Source organism: Triturus cristatus, chromosome 5_2 (genome assembly GCF_964204655.1).
Source record: "Triturus cristatus chromosome 5_2, aTriCri1.1, whole genome shotgun sequence".
Classification (NCBI taxonomy): domain Eukaryota; kingdom Metazoa; phylum Chordata; class Amphibia; order Caudata; family Salamandridae; genus Triturus; species Triturus cristatus.
In genome coordinates, this window is record NC_140588.1 from 555,310,606 (window position 1) to 555,327,683 (window position 17,078).

Here is a 17,078-nt window from a genome sequence, read left to right on the forward strand (position 1 = left end):
ACTCTGGTTTCTCAAACTCATCACAGGGGCCTGATGCACGACATTACTTTTTAAAATCTTACTGTTATTGATAAGGGGAACAAGGAACTTTTTAATTGCAAAGCGTTCATTAAAACAAAACTTGAGGAGCCAAACTTTGTATTACGGTGACCGAAGATGTGCAGTTTGAATAATAATCTTGAAATTCAGACGTACAAAGATTTTACACACTGATTTTCAACAGTAATTCCACAACCAATAAAGTTGAATCTTTTGAAAGACATGTCAAAGGTGTGAATCTGAAATTCACTTTCAAAGAAATTCACAATGAAATGCACTGTGTAAGTCCAGCATGTTGTCAGCTAAGAAATCAGCAAAAATGAACTATCTCATTACTGGCCATATAGATGAGAAAGGAAAATAAACTCATGTTTACAATGTGGATGTGAAAGAACAGTTTCTAGGTTCAGCTTCAATATTTATGTTTATGAATAATTGATATGTTCATATTGTCTAACAGCTATCTAGACGGATAAAGCTATGTATGCATCTATACATACTTATGCGTTCATACGCATCAGTATAAAACATTGATATTAGGTTTTTTCTAGACCAAATTCTAAAAAATGAGTTAAACAGTGAATCTCATAATTGTAGTAGGTCCCACCGAGATTTGAACTCGGATCGCTGGATTCAGAGTCCAGAGTGCTAACCATTACACCATGGAACCCTCTCACACAAGAGTGACTTTTCCATTGAGACAAAAGAGAGCGCATCAGTGATGGCCTTCTCTTATATTGATACAAAGATATCTCATTTGAATGGTCATAGTGGATAGAGCTTTAATGTGATTTGATTCTTTTCGCTATATTCTCTATAAAAGTGTTAAATATTCAAATGTTTATCAGAATATAAAAGTTATATCACAATGTTCATCTTTGCCTGTAGCATAATTAAACAGTCTACATTTCCAGACTACTGAAGCAATGTCTCTGTCTCCTGCATGGGTGGCTCCATAGAGCAATGGTTGGCAATTTGGACTTTGCATCCAATGATCCGATTTGAGACCTTGGAGGGACTTTTTTTATTACTCTTGAGCTTTTCCATTTCTTCATCTTTGTTCATTGATAGCTCAAATCCAACACCAGTAGGTTGAAAGAGTCAATTATTGAATGCTTTCAAAATGTCCATCAGCTTGAACAAGTTACATCAATACAAACTTTACAATACTTTGACATCAAATTTCTTCACAAAGTAGTTAGCCATTATAAAATCATATCCTGATTTTCTCAAACGCATTTCAGACGGGTGATTCACAGCATCACTTTTTTAAGCTTTCCTGCTATTGATAAGGCGAAAATAGCACATTTTGAATGAGAAGTTTTTTTCAATCAAACATAGAGGAACCCAAATGATGATCTCATTCAGCTAGTAAAAATGTTGTTTTATATTAGTATGGAAATCGTGAAAAGAAAATGTTTTTCATGCTGATTTACAACAGTTGATCTCCAATCGTAAAATATAAGCTTTTGGTCGGAGGCATCACAGGTACTGATCAAATTCTCATTTTTGAACTTTATTCACAAATCATATGATATGCTTTGTATACATCAACTGTATTGTTGGATCAATAATGAGTAAAAAGTGACTATCTCAATTTCAGGACATATAAAAGAGAAAGAAGTAGAAACTCATGTTTCAAATGCTGAGAGGCAACAACTGTTCATGATTTTCACCTCCACTAATTATATTTATTTTTATAATCTATATGTTTATATTTTCCTATAAATATACAGAGACATATAGCTATATATACAGAGATACATATGTACAGGTTGATTTTTACATGTTTATAAGTAAATGTGATGTTGTTCCAAATAAAACTTCTAAGAACTGAATGGAAAAGAAAATTGTAAAGTTCAGATAAGTCCCACTGAAATTTGTACTCAGATCCCCGTTTTCAGAGTCCAGAGTGCTAACCATGACACCATCCACCCTCCCGTACCAGGGTGAGCTTTCCATTTTGACAGAAGAGATTTGCCTCAGGGGGCAACTTATCTTTCATTGAAAAATATTATCTCACGTAAAAACCACTGTTCAACAGAGTTATAACGTTATTTGAGTCTTTTGGGCAACATCCTTCCCCAACATAGTTCAATATGCAAAAGTTTACCAGAATAGGAAAGCAATCCAATTCAGTTTCTCTTTGACAGTAGAATATTAAAAACTTTGACATTTCCACATTGCTGCAGTAGTTTGCGCTCCTTTCAAATGGGAGGTTCCATGGTGTAATGGTTAGCACTTTGGACCTTGAATCCAATGATCCGAGTTCAAATCTCGGTGGGACCATTTTATGACTCTTGACCAAATCATTTTCTTTCAAGTGTATTCATTAATATCACATATCTAATACCGGTAGGGTGAAAAATTAATTTATTGATTATACTCTAAAAGTTTACTAGATGTGAGCAAATAATAGAATTTTTACAATACCTGGAAACTAAATGGCTCAAAATAATGAGAGATTTTACAAACTCACTCTGGTTTCTCAAACTCATCACAGGGGCCTGATGCACGACATTACTTTTTAAAATCTTACTGTTATTGATAAGGGGAACAAGGAACTTTTTAATTGCAAAGCGTTCATTAAAACAAAACTTGAGGAGCCAAACTTTGTATTACGGTGACCGAAGATGTGCAGTTTGAATAATAATCTTGAAATTCAGACGTACAAAGATTTTACACACTGATTTTCAACAGTAATTCCACAACCAATAAAGTTGAATCTTTTGAAAGACATGTCAAAGGTGTGAATCTGAAATTCACTTTCAAAGAAATTCACAATGAAATGCACTGTGTAAGTCCAGCATGTTGTCAGCTAAGAAATCAGCAAAAATGAACTATCTCATTACTGGCCATATAGATGAGAAAGGAAAATAAACTCATGTTTACAATGTGGATGTGAAAGAACAGTTTCTAGGTTCAGCTTCAATATTTATGTTTATGAATAATTGATATGTTCATATTGTCTAACAGCTATCTAGACGGATAAAGCTATGTATGCATCTATACATACTTATGCGTTCATACGCATCAGTATAAAACATTGATATTAGGTTTTTTCTAGACCAAATTCTAAAAAATGAGTTAAACAGTGAATCTCATAATTGTAGTAGGTCCCACCGAGATTTGAACTCGGATCGCTGGATTCAGAGTCCAGAGTGCTAACCATTACACCATGGAACCCTCTCACACAAGAGTGACTTTTCCATTGAGACAAAAGAGAGCGCATCAGTGATGGCCTTCTCTTATATTGATACAAAGATATCTCATTTGAATGGTCATAGTGGATAGAGCTTTAATGTGATTTGATTCTTTTCGCTATATTCTCTATAAAAGTGTTAAATATTCAAATGTTTATCAGAATATAAAAGTTATATCACAATGTTCATCTTTGCCTGTAGCATAATTAAACAGTCTACATTTCCAGACTACTGAAGCAATGTCTCTGTCTCCTGCATGGGTGGCTCCATAGAGCAATGGTTGGCAATTTGGACTTTGCATCCAATGATCCGATTTGAGACCTTGGAGGGACTTTTTTTATTACTCTTGAGCTTTTCCATTTCTTCATCTTTGTTCATTGATAGCTCAAATCCAACACCAGTAGGTTGAAAGAGTCAATTATTGAATGCTTTCAAAATGTCCATCAGCTTGAACAAGTTACATCAATACAAACTTTACAATACTTTGACATCAAATTTCTTCACAAAGTAGTTAGCCATTATAAAATCATATCCTGATTTTCTCAAACGCATTTCTGACGGGTGATTCACAGCATCACTTTTTTAAGCTTTCCTGCTATTGATAAGGCGAAAATAGCACATTTTGAATGAGAAGTTTTCTTCAATCAAACATAGAGGAACCCAAATGATGATCTCGTTCAGCTAGTAAAAATGTTGTTTTATATTAGTATGGAAATCGTGAAAAGAAAATGTTTTTCATGCTGATTTACAACAGTTGATCTCCAATCGTAAAATATAAGCTTTTGGTCGGAGGCATCACAGGTACTGATCAAATTCTCATTTTTGAACTTTATTCACAAATCATATGATATGCTTTGTATACATCAACTGTATTGTTGGATCAATAATGAGTAAAAAGTGACTATCTCAATTTCAGGACATATAAAAGAGAAAGAAGTAGAAACTCATGTTTCAAATGCTGAGAGGCAACAACTGTTCATGATTTTCACCTCCACTAATTATATTTATTTTTATAATCTATATGTTTATATTTTCCTATAAATATACAGAGACATATAGCTATATATACAGAGATACATATGTACAGGTTGATTTTTACATGTTTATAAGTAAATGTGATGTTGTTCCAAATAAAACTTCTAAGAACTGAATGGAAAAGAAAATTGTAAAGTTCAGATAAGTCCCACTGAAATTTGTACTCAGATCCCCGTTTTCAGAGTCCAGAGTGCTAACCATGACACCATCCACCCTCCCGTACCAGGGTGAGCTTTCCATTTTGACAGAAGAGATTTGCCTCAGGGGGCAACTTATCTTTCATTGAAAAATATTATCTCACGTAAAAACCACTGTTCAACAGAGTTATAACGTTATTTGAGTCTTTTGGGCAACATCCTTCCCCAACATAGTTCAATATGCAAAAGTTTACCAGAATAGGAAAGCAATCCAATTCAGTTTCTCTTTGACAGTAGAATATTAAAAACTTTGACATTTCCACATTGCTGCAGTAGTTTGCGCTCCTTTCAAATGGGAGGTTCCATGGTGTAATGGTTAGCACTTTGGACCTTGAATCCAATGATCCGAGTTCAAATCTCGGTGGGACCATTTTATGACTCTTGACCAAATCATTTTCTTTCAAGTGTATTCATTAATATCACATATCTAATACCGGTAGGGTGAAAAATTAATTTATTGATTATACTCTAAAAGTTTACTAGATGTGAGCAAATAATAGAATTTTTACAATACCTGGAAACTAAATGGCTCAAAATAATGAGAGATTTTACAAACTCACTCTGGTTTCTCAAACTCATCACAGGGGCCTGATGCACGACATTACTTTTTAAAATCTTACTGTTATTGATAAGGGGAACAAGGAACTTTTTAATTGCAAAGCGTTCATTAAAACAAAACTTGAGGAGCCAAACTTTGTATTACGGTGACCGAAGATGTGCAGTTTGAATAATAATCTTGAAATTCAGACGTACAAAGATTTTACACACTGATTTTCAACAGTAATTCCACAACCAATAAAGTTGAATCTTTTGAAAGACATGTCAAAGGTGTGAATCTGAAATTCACTTTCAAAGAAATTCACAATGAAATGCACTGTGTAAGTCCAGCATGTTGTCAGCTAAGAAATCAGCAAAAATGAACTATCTCATTACTGGCCATATAGATGAGAAAGGAAAATAAACTCATGTTTACAATGTGGATGTGAAAGAACAGTTTCTAGGTTCAGCTTCAATATTTATGTTTATGAATAATTGATATGTTCATATTGTCTAACAGCTATCTAGACGGATAAAGCTATGTATGCATCTATACATACTTATGCGTTCATACGCATCAGTATAAAACATTGATATTAGGTTTTTTCTAGACCAAATTCTAAAAAATGAGTTAAACAGTGAATCTCATAATTGTAGTAGGTCCCACCGAGATTTGAACTCGGATCGCTGGATTCAGAGTCCAGAGTGCTAACCATTACACCATGGAACCCTCTCACACAAGAGTGACTTTTCCATTGAGACAAAAGAGAGCGCATCAGTGATGGCCTTCTCTTATATTGATACAAAGATATCTCATTTGAATGGTCATAGTGGATAGAGCTTTAATGTGATTTGATTCTTTTCGCTATATTCTCTATAAAAGTGTTAAATATTCAAATGTTTATCAGAATATAAAAGTTATATCACAATGTTCATCTTTGCCTGTAGCATAATTAAACAGTCTACATTTCCAGACTACTGAAGCAATGTCTCTGTCTCCTGCATGGGTGGCTCCATAGAGCAATGGTTGGCAATTTGGACTTTGCATCCAATGATCCGATTTGAGACCTTGGAGGGACTTTTTTTATTACTCTTGAGCTTTTCCATTTCTTCATCTTTGTTCATTGATAGCTCAAATCCAACACCAGTAGGTTGAAAGAGTCAATTATTGAATGCTTTCAAAATGTCCATCAGCTTGAACAAGTTACATCAATACAAACTTTACAATACTTTGACATCAAATTTCTTCACAAAGTAGTTAGCCATTATAAAATCATATCCTGATTTTCTCAAACGCATTTCAGACGGGTGATTCACATCATCACTTTTTTAAGCTTTCCTGCTATTGATAAGGCGAAAATAGCACATTTTGAATGAGAAGTTTTTTTCAATCAAACATAGAGGAACCCAAATGATGATCTCATTCAGCTAGTAAAAATGTTGTTTTATATTAGTATGGAAATCGTGAAAAGAAAATGTTTTTCATGCTGATTTACAACAGTTGATCTCCAATCGTAAAATATAAGCTTTTGGTCGGAGGCATCACAGGTACTGATCAAATTCTCATTTTTGAACTTTATTCACAAATCATATGATATGCTTTGTATACATCAACTGTATTGTTGGATCAATAATGAGTAAAAAGTGACTATCTCAATTTCAGGACATATAAAAGAGAAAGAAGTAGAAACTCATGTTTCAAATGCTGAGAGGCAACAACTGTTCATGATTTTCACCTCCACTAATTATATTTATTTTTATAATCTATATGTTTATATTTTCCTATAAATATACAGAGACATATAGCTATATATACAGAGATACATATGTACAGGTTGATTTTTACATGTTTATAAGTAAATGTGATGTTGTTCCAAATAAAACTTCTAAGAACTGAATGGAAAAGAAAATTGTAAAGTTCAGATAAGTCCCACTGAAATTTGTACTCAGATCCCCGTTTTCAGAGTCTAGAGTGCTAACCATGACACCATCCACCCTCCCGTACCAGGGTGAGCTTTCCATTTTGACAGAAGAGATTTGCCTCAGGGGGCAACTTATCTTTCATTGAAAAATATTATCTCACGTAAAAACCACTGTTCAACAGAGTTATAACGTTATTTGAGTCTTTTGGGCAACATCCTTCCCCAACATAGTTCAATATGCAAAAGTTTACCAGAATAGGAGAGCAATCCAATTCAGTTTCTCTTTGACAGTAGAATATTAAAAACTTTGACATTTCCACATTGCTGCAGCAGTTTGCGCTCCTTTCACATGGGAGGTTCCATGGTGTAATGGTTAGCACTTTGGACTTTGAATCCAATGATCCGAGTTCAAATCTCGGTGGGACCATTTTATGACTCTTGACCAAATCATTTTCTTTCAAGTGTATTCATTAATATCACATATCTAATACCGGTAGGGTGAAAAATTAATTTATTGATTATACTCTAAAAGTTTACTAGATGTGAGCAAATAATAGAATTTTTACAATACCTGGAAACTAAATGGCTCAAAATAATGAGAGATTTTACAAACTCACTCTGGTTTCTCAAACTCATCACAGGGGCCTGATGCACGACATTACTTTTTAAAATCTTACTGTTATTGATAAGGGGAACAAGGAACTTTTTAATTGCAAAGCGTTCATTAAAACAAAACTTGAGGAGCCAAACTTTGTATTACGGTGACCGAAGATGTGCAGTTTGAATAATAATCTTGAAATTCAGACGTACAAAGATTTTAAACACTGATTTTCAACAGTAATTCCACAACCAATAAAGTTGAATCTTTTGAAAGACATGTCAAAGGTGTGAATCTGAAATTCACTTTCAAAGAAATTCACAATGAAATGCACTGTGTAAGTCCAGCATGTTGTCAGCTAAGAAATCAGCAAAAATGAACTATCTCATTACTGGCCATATAGATGAGAAAGGAAAATAAACTCATGTTTACAATGTGGATGTGAAAGAACAGTTTCTAGGTTCAGCTTCAATATTTATGTTTATGAATAATTGATATGTTCATATTGTCTAGCAGCTATCTAGACGGATAAAGCTATGTATGCATCTATACATACTTATGCGTTCATACGCATCAGTATAAAACATTGATATTAGGTTTTTTCTAGACCAAATTCTAAAAAATGAGTTAAACAGTGAATCTCATAATTGTAGTAGGTCCCACCGAGATTTGAACTCGGATCGCTGGATTCAGAGTCCAGAGTGCTAACCATTACACCATGGAGCCCTCTCACACAAGAGTGACTTTTCCATTGAGACAAAAGAGAGCGCATCAGTGATGGCCTTCTCTTATATTGATACAAAGATATCTCATTTGAATGGTCATAGTGGATAGAGCTTTAATGTGATTTGATTCTTTTCGCTATATTCTCTATAAAAGTGTTAAATATTCAAATGTTTATCAGAATATAAAAGTTATATCACAATGTTCATCTTTGCCTGTAGCATAATTAAACAGTCTACATTTCCAGACTACTGAAGCAATGTCTCTGTCTCCTGCATGGGTGGCTCCATAGAGCAATGGTTGGCAATTTGGACTTTGCATCCAATGATCCGATTTGAGACCTTGGAGGGACTTTTTTTATTACTCTTGAGCTTTTCCATTTCTTCATATTTGTTCATTGATAGCTCAAATCCAACACCAGTAGGTTGAAAGAGTCAATTATTGAATGCTTTCAAATTGTCCATCAGCTTGAACAAGTTACATCAATACAAACTTTACAATACTTTGACATCAAATTTCTTCACAAAGTAGTTAGCCATTATAAAATCATATCCTGATTTTCTCAAACGCATTTCAGACGGGTGATTCACAGCATCACTTTTTTAAGCTTTCCTGCTATTGATAAGGCGAAAATAGCACATTTTGAATGAGAAGTTTTCTTCAATCAAACATAGAGGAACCCAAATGATGATCTCATTCAGCTAGTAAAAATGTTGTTTTATATTAGTATGGAAATCGTGAAAAGAAAATGTTTTTCATGCTGATTTACAACAGTTGATCTCCAATCGTAAAATATAAGCTTTTGGTCGGAGGCATCACAGGTACTGATCAAATTCTCATTTTTGAACTTTATTCACAAATCATATGATATGCTTTGTATACATCAACTGTATTGTTGGATCAATAATGAGTAAAAAGTGACTATCTCAATTTCAGGACATATAAAAGAGAAAGAAGTAGAAACTCATGTTTCAAATGCTGAGAGGCAACAACTGTTCATGATTTTCACCTCCACTAATTATATTTATTTTTATAATCTATATGTTTATATTTTCCTATAAATATACAGAGACATATAGCTATATATACAGAGATACATATGTACAGGTTGATTTTTACATGTTTATAAGTAAATGTGATGTTGTTCCAAATAAAACTTCTAAGAACTGAATGGAAAAGAAAATTGTAAAGTTCAGATAAGTCCCACTGAAATTTGTACTCAGATCCCCGTTTTCAGAGTCCAGAGTGCTAACCATGACACCATCCACCCTCCCCTACCAGGGTGAGCTTTCCATTTTGACAGAAGAGATTTGCCTCAGGGGGCAACTTATCTTTCATTGAAAAATATTATCTCACGTAAAAACCACTGTTCAACAGAGTTATAACGTTATTTGAGTCTTTTGGGCAACATCCTTCCCCAACATAGTTCAATATGCAAAAGTTTACCAGAATAGGAAAGCAATCCAATTCAGTTTCTCTTTGACAGTAGAATATTAAAAACTTTGACATTTCCACATTGCTGCAGCAGTTTGCGCTCCTTTCACATGGGAGGTTCCATGGTGTAATGGTTAGCACTTTGGACTTTGAATCCAATGATCCGAGTTCAAATCTCGGTGGGACCATTTTATGACTCTTGACCAAATCATTTTCTTTCAAGTGTATTCATTAATATCACATATCTAATACCGGTAGGGTGAAAAATTAATTTATTGATTATACTCTAAAAGTTTACTAGATGTGAGCAAATAATAGAATTTTTACAATACCTGGAAACTAAATGGCTCAAAATAATGAGAGATTTTACAAACTCACTCTGGTTTCTCAAACTCATCACAGGGGCCTGATGCACGACATTACTTTTTAAAATCTTACTGTTATTGATAAGGGGAACAAGGAACTTTTTAATTGCAAAGCGTTCATTAAAACAAAACTTGAGGAGCCAAACTTTGTATTACGGTGACCGAAGATGTGCAGTTTGAATAATAATCTTGAAATTCAGACGTACAAAGATTTTACACACTGATTTTCAACAGTAATTCCACAACCAATAAAGTTGAATCTTTTGAAAGACATGTCAAAGGTGTGAATCTGAAATTCACTTTCAAAGAAATTCACAATGAAATGCACTGTGTAAGTCCAGCATGTTGTCAGCTAAGAAATCAGCAAAAATGAACTATCTCATTACTGGCCATATAGATGAGAAAGGAAAATAAACTCATGTTTACAATGTGGATGTGAAAGAACAGTTTCTAGGTTCAGCTTCAATATTTATGTTTATGAATAATTGATATGTTCATATTGTCTAACAGCTATCTAGACGGATAAAGCTATGTATGCATCTATACATACTTATGCGTTCATACGCATCAGTATAAAACATTGATATTAGGTTTTTTCTAGACCAAATTCTAAAAAATGAGTTAAACAGTGAATCTCATAATTGTAGTAGGTCCCACCGAGATTTGAACTCGGATCGCTGGATTCAGAGTCCAGAGTGCTAACCATTACACCATGGAACCCTCTCACACAAGAGTGACTTTTCCATTGAGACAAAAGAGAGCGCATCAGTGATGGCCTTCTCTTATATTGATACAAAGATATCTCATTTGAATGGTCATAGTGGATAGAGCTTTAATGTGATTTGATTCTTTTCGCTATATTCTCTATAAAAGTGTTAAATATTCAAATGTTTATCAGAATATAAAAGTTATATCACAATGTTCATCTTTGCCTGTAGCATAATTAAACAGTCTACATTTCCAGACTACTGAAGCAATGTCTCTGTCTCCTGCATGGGTGGCTCCATAGAGCAATGGTTGGCAATTTGGACTTTGCATTCAATGATCCGATTTGAGACCTTGGAGGGACTTTTTTTATTACTCTTGAGCTTTTCCATTTCTTCATCTTTGTTCATTGATAGCTCAAATCCAACACCAGTAGGTTGAAAGAGTAAATTATTGAATGCTTTCAAAATGTCCATCAGCTTGAACAAGTTACATCAATACAAACTTTACAATACTTTGACATCAAATTTCTTCACAAAGTAGTTAGCCATTATAAAATCATATCCTGATTTTCTCAAACGCATTTCAGACGGGTGATTCACAGCATCACTTTTTTAAGCTTTCCTGCTATTGATGAGGCGAAAATAGCACATTTTGAATGAGAAGTTTTCTTCAATCAAACATAGAGGAACCCAAATGATGATCTCATTCAGCTAGTAAAAATGTTGTTTTATATTAGTATGGAAATCGTGAAAAGAAAATGTTTTTCATGCTGATTTACAACAGTTGATCTCCAATCGTAAAATATAAGCTTTTGGTCGGAGGCATCACAGGTACTGATCAAATTCTCATTTTTGAACTTTATTCACAAATCATATGATATGCTTTGTATACATCAACTGTATTGTTGGATCAATAATGAGTAAAAAGTGACTATCTCAATTTCAGGACATATAAAAGAGAAAGAAGTAGAAACTCATGTTTCAAATGCTGAGAGGCAACAACTGTTCATGATTTTCACCTCCACTAATTATATTTATTTTTATAATCTATATGTTTATATTTTCCTATAAATATACAGAGACATATAGCTATATATACAGAGATACATATGTACAGGTTGATTTTTACATGTTTATAAGTAAATGTGATGTTGTTCCAAATAAAACTTCTAAGAACTGAATGGAAAAGAAAATTGTAAAGTTCAGATAAGTCCCACTGAAATTTGTACTCAGATCCCCGTTTTCAGAGTCCAGAGTGCTAACCATGACACCATCCACCCTCCCCTACCAGGGTGAGCTTTCCATTTTGACAGAAGAGATTTGCCTCAGGGGGCAACTTATCTTTCATTGAAAAATATTATCTCACGTAAAAACCACTGTTCAACAGAGTTATAACGTTATTTGAGTCTTTTGGGCAACATCCTTCCCCAACATAGTTCAATATGCAAAAGTTTACCAGAATAGGAAAGCAATCCAATTCAGTTTCTCTTTGACAGTAGAATATTAAAAACTTTGACATTTCCACATTGCTGCAGTAGTTTGCGCTCCTTTCAAATGGGAGGTTCCATGGTGTAATGGTTAGCACTTTGGACCTTGAATCCAATGATCCGAGTTCAAATCTCGGTGGGACCATTTTATGACTCTTGACCAAATCATTTTCTTTCAAGTGTATTCATTAATATCACATATCTAATACCGGTAGGGTGAAAAATTAATTTATTGATTATACTCTAAAAGTTTACTAGATGTGAGCAAATAATAGAATTTTTACAATACCTGGAAACTAAATGGCTCAAAATAATGAGAGATTTTACAAACTCACTCTGGTTTCTCAAACTCATCACAGGGGCCTGATGCACGACATTACTTTTTAAAATCTTACTGTTATTGATAAGGGGAACAAGGAACTTTTTAATTGCAAAGCGTTCATTAAAACAAAACTTGAGGAGCCAAACTTTGTATTACGGTGACCGAAGATGTGCAGTTTGAATAATAATCTTGAAATTCAGACGTACAAAGATTTTACACACTGATTTTCAACAGTAATTCCACAACCAATAAAGTTGAATCTTTTGAAAGACATGTCAAAGGTGTGAATCTGAAATTCACTTTCAAAGAAATTCACAATGAAATGCACTGTGTAAGTCCAGCATGTTGTCAGCTAAGAAATCAGCAAAAATGAACTATCTCATTACTGGCCATATAGATGAGAAAGGAAAATAAACTCATGTTTACAATGTGGATGTGAAAGAACAGTTTCTAGGTTCAGCTTCAATATTTATGTTTATGAATAATTGATATGTTCATATTGTCTAACAGCTATCTAGACGGATAAAGCTATGTATGCATCTATACATACTTATGCGTTCATACGCATCAGTATAAAACATTGATATTAGGTTTTTTCTAGACCAAATTCTAAAAAATGAGTTAAACAGTGAATCTCATAATTGTAGTAGGTCCCACCGAGATTTGAACTCGGATCGCTGGATTCAGAGTCCAGAGTGCTAACCATTACACCATGGAACCCTCTCACACAAGAGTGACTTTTCCATTGAGACAAAAGAGAGCGCATCAGTGATGGCCTTCTCTTATATTGATACAAAGATATCTCATTTGAATGGTCATAGTGGATAGAGCTTTAATGTGATTTGATTCTTTTCGCTATATTCTCTATAAAAGTGTTAAATATTCAAATGTTTATCAGAATATAAAAGTTATATCACAATGTTCATCTTTGCCTGTAGCATAATTAAACAGTCTACATTTCCAGACTACTGAAGCAATGTCTCTGTCTCCTGCATGGGTGGCTCCATAGAGCAATGGTTGGCAATTTGGACTTTGCATCCAATGATCCGATTTGAGACCTTGGAGGGACTTTTTTTATTACTCTTGAGCTTTTCCATTTCTTCATCTTTGTTCATTGATAGCTCAAATCCAACACCAGTAGGTTGAAAGAGTAAATTATTGAATGCTTTCAAAATGTCCATCAGCTTGAACAAGTTACATCAATACAAACTTTACAATACTTTGACATCAAATTTCTTCACAAAGTAGTTAGCCATTATAAAATCATATCCTGATTTTCTCAAACGCATTTCAGACGGGTGATTCACAGCATCACTTTTTTAAGCTTTCCTGCTATTGATAAGGCGAAAATAGCACATTTTGAATGAGAAGTTTTCTTCAATCAAACATAGAGGAACCCAAATGATGATCTCATTCAGCTAGTAAAAATGTTGTTTTATATTAGTATGGAAATCGTGAAAAGAAAATGTTTTTCATGCTGATTTACAACAGTTGATCTCCAATCGTAAAATATAAGCTTTTGGTCGGAGGCATCACAGGTACTGATCAAATTCTCATTTTTGAACTTTATTCACAAATCATATGATATGCTTTGTATACATCAACTGTATTGTTGGATCAATAATGAGTAAAAAGTGACTATCTCAATTTCAGGACATATAAAAGAGAAAGAAGTAGAAACTCATGTTTCAAATGTTGAGAGGCAACAACTGTTCATGATTTTCACCTCCACTAATTATATTTATTTTTATAATCTATATGTTTATATTTTCCTATAAATATACAGAGACATATAGCTATATATACAGAGATACATATGTACAGGTTGATTTTTACATGTTTATAAGTAAATGTGATGTTGTTCCAAATAAAACTTCTAAGAACTGAATGGAAAAGAAAATTGTAAAGTTCAGATAAGTCCCACTGAAATTTGTACTCAGATCCCCGTTTTCAGAGTCCAGAGTGCTAACCATGACACCATCCACCCTCCCCTACCAGGGTGAGCTTTCCATTTTGACAGAAGAGATTTGCCTCAGGGGGCAACTTATCTTTCATTGAAAAATATTATCTCACGTAAAAACCACTGTTCAACAGAGTTATAACGTTATTTGAGTCTTTTGGGCAACATCCTTCCCCAACATAGTTCAATATGCAAAAGTTTACCAGAATAGGAAAGCAATCCAATTCAGTTTCTCTTTGACAGTAGAATATTAAAAACTTTGACATTTCCACATTGCTGCAGTAGTTTGCGCTCCTTTCAAATGGGAGGTTCCATGGTGTAATGGTTAGCACTTTGGACCTTGAATCCAATGATCCGAGTTCAAATCTCGGTGGGACCATTTTATGACTCTTGACCAAATCATTTTCTTTCAAGTGTATTCATTAATATCACATATCTAATACCGGTAGGGTGAAAAATTAATTTATTGATTATACTCTAAAAGTTTACTAGATGTGAGCAAATAATAGAATTTTTACAATACCTGGAAACTAAATGGCTCAAAATAATGAGAGATTTTACAAACTCACTCTGGTTTCTCAAACTCATCACAGGGGCCTGATGCACGACATTACTTTTTAAAATCTTACTGTTATTGATAAGGGGAACAAGGAACTTTTTAATTGCAAAGCGTTCATTAAAACAAAACTTGAGGAGCCAAACTTTGTATTACGGTGACCGAAGATGTGCAGTTTGAATAATAATCTTGAAATTCAGACGTACAAAGATTTTACACACTGATTTTCAACAGTAATTCCACAACCAATAAAGTTGAATCTTTTGAAAGACATGTCAAAGGTGTGAATCTGAAATTCACTTTCAAAGAAATTCACAATGAAATGCACTGTGTAAGTCCAGCATGTTGTCAGCTAAGAAATCAGCAAAAATGAACTATCTCATTACTGGCCATATAGATGAGAAAGGAAAATAAACTCATGTTTACAATGTGGATGTGAAAGAACAGTTTCTAGGTTCAGCTTCAATATTTATGTTTATGAATAATTGATATGTTCATATTGTCTAACAGCTATCTAGACGGATAAAGCTATGTATGCATCTATACATACTTATGCGTTCATACGCATCAGTATAAAACATTGATATTAGGTTTTTTCTAGACCAAATTCTAAAAAATGAGTTAAACAGTGAATCTCATAATTGTAGTAGGTCCCACCGAGATTTGAACTCGGATCGCTGGATTCAGAGTCCAGAGTGCTAACCATTACACCATGGAACCCTCTCACACAAGAGTGACTTTTCCATTGAGACAAAAGAGAGCGCATCAGTGATGGCCTTCTCTTATATTGATACAAAGATATCTCATTTGAATGGTCATAGTGGATAGAGCTTTAATGTGATTTGATTCTTTTCGCTATATTCTCTATAAAAGTGTTAAATATTCAAATGTTTATCAGAATATAAAAGTTATATCACAATGTTCATCTTTGCCTGTAGCATAATTAAACAGTCTACATTTCCAGACTACTGAAGCAATGTCTCTGTCTCCTGCATGGGTGGCTCCATAGAGCAATGGTTGGCAATTTGGACTTTGCATCCAATGATCCGATTTGAGACCTTGGAGGGACTTTTTTTATTACTCTTGAGCTTTTCCATTTCTTCATCTTTGTTCATTGATAGCTCAAATCCAACACCAGTAGGTTGAAAGAGTAAATTATTGAATGCTTTCAAAATGTCCATCAGCTTGAACAAGTTACATCAATACAAACTTTACAATACTTTGACATCAAATTTCTTCACAAAGTAGTTAGCCATTATAAAATCATATCCTGATTTTCTCAAACGCATTTCAGACGGGTGATTCACAGCATCACTTTTTTAAGCTTTCCTGCTATTGATAAGGCGAAAATAGCACATTTTGAATGAGAAGTTTTCTTCAATCAAACATAGAGGAACCCAAATGATGATCTCATTCAGCTAGTAAAAATGTTGTTTTATATTAGTATGGAAATCGTGAAAAGAAAATGTTTTTCATGCTGATTTACAACAGTTGATCTCCAATCGTAAAATATAAGCTTTTGGTCGGAGGCATCACAGGTACTGATCAAATTCTCATTTTTGAACTTTATTCACAAATCATATGATATGCTTTGTATACATCAACTGTATTGTTGGATCAATAATGAGTAAAAAGTGACTATCTCAATTTCAGGACATATAAAAGAGAAAGAAGTAGAAACTCATGTTTCAAATGCTGAGAGGCAACAACTGTTCATGATTTTCACCTCCACTAATTATATTTATTTTTATAATCTATATGTTTATATTTTCCTATAAATATACAGAGACATATAGCTATATATACAGAGATACATATGTACAGGTTGATTTTTACATGTTTATAAGTAAATGTGATGTTGTTCCAAATAAAACTTCTAAGAACTGAATGGAAAAGAAAATTGTAAAGTTCAGATAAGTCCCACTGAAATTTGTACTCAGATCCCCGTTTTCAGAGTCCAGAGTGCTAACCATGACACCATCCACCCTCCCCT

General features: G+C 33.8%; 12 non-coding genes across 12 annotated transcripts; 6 read left to right on the top strand and 6 right to left on the bottom strand.

Annotated features, from left to right (window-relative positions):
- Nucleotides 1–637: 637 nt before the first annotated feature.
- Nucleotides 638–709, bottom strand: TRNAQ-CUG (transfer RNA glutamine (anticodon CUG)). Its single transcript has one exon. It is a non-coding gene; the product is annotated as a tRNA-Gln (tRNA).
- A 1,547-nt stretch (nucleotides 710–2,256) lies between these two features.
- On the top strand, nucleotides 2,257–2,328 carry TRNAQ-UUG (transfer RNA glutamine (anticodon UUG)). Its single transcript has one exon. It is a non-coding gene; the product is annotated as a tRNA-Gln (tRNA).
- Nucleotides 2,329–3,153: 825 nt separating this feature from the next.
- Nucleotides 3,154–3,225, bottom strand: TRNAQ-CUG (transfer RNA glutamine (anticodon CUG)). The gene has a single exon. It is a non-coding gene; the product is annotated as a tRNA-Gln (tRNA).
- Nucleotides 3,226–4,772: 1,547 nt separating this feature from the next.
- TRNAQ-UUG (transfer RNA glutamine (anticodon UUG)) lies at nucleotides 4,773–4,844 on the top strand. The gene has a single exon. It is a non-coding gene; the product is annotated as a tRNA-Gln (tRNA).
- An 825-nt stretch (nucleotides 4,845–5,669) lies between these two features.
- Nucleotides 5,670–5,741, bottom strand: TRNAQ-CUG (transfer RNA glutamine (anticodon CUG)). Its single transcript has one exon. It is a non-coding gene; the product is annotated as a tRNA-Gln (tRNA).
- Nucleotides 5,742–7,288: 1,547 nt separating this feature from the next.
- On the top strand, nucleotides 7,289–7,360 carry TRNAQ-UUG (transfer RNA glutamine (anticodon UUG)). Its single transcript has one exon. It is a non-coding gene; the product is annotated as a tRNA-Gln (tRNA).
- Nucleotides 7,361–9,804: 2,444 nt separating this feature from the next.
- TRNAQ-UUG (transfer RNA glutamine (anticodon UUG)) lies at nucleotides 9,805–9,876 on the top strand. Its single transcript has one exon. It is a non-coding gene; the product is annotated as a tRNA-Gln (tRNA).
- An 825-nt stretch (nucleotides 9,877–10,701) lies between these two features.
- On the bottom strand, nucleotides 10,702–10,773 carry TRNAQ-CUG (transfer RNA glutamine (anticodon CUG)). The gene has a single exon. It is a non-coding gene; the product is annotated as a tRNA-Gln (tRNA).
- Nucleotides 10,774–12,320: 1,547 nt separating this feature from the next.
- On the top strand, nucleotides 12,321–12,392 carry TRNAQ-UUG (transfer RNA glutamine (anticodon UUG)). Its single transcript has one exon. It is a non-coding gene; the product is annotated as a tRNA-Gln (tRNA).
- An 825-nt stretch (nucleotides 12,393–13,217) lies between these two features.
- Nucleotides 13,218–13,289, bottom strand: TRNAQ-CUG (transfer RNA glutamine (anticodon CUG)). Its single transcript has one exon. It is a non-coding gene; the product is annotated as a tRNA-Gln (tRNA).
- A 1,547-nt stretch (nucleotides 13,290–14,836) lies between these two features.
- TRNAQ-UUG (transfer RNA glutamine (anticodon UUG)) lies at nucleotides 14,837–14,908 on the top strand. Its single transcript has one exon. It is a non-coding gene; the product is annotated as a tRNA-Gln (tRNA).
- Nucleotides 14,909–15,733: 825 nt separating this feature from the next.
- On the bottom strand, nucleotides 15,734–15,805 carry TRNAQ-CUG (transfer RNA glutamine (anticodon CUG)). Its single transcript has one exon. It is a non-coding gene; the product is annotated as a tRNA-Gln (tRNA).
- Nucleotides 15,806–17,078: the final 1,273 nt, after the last annotated feature.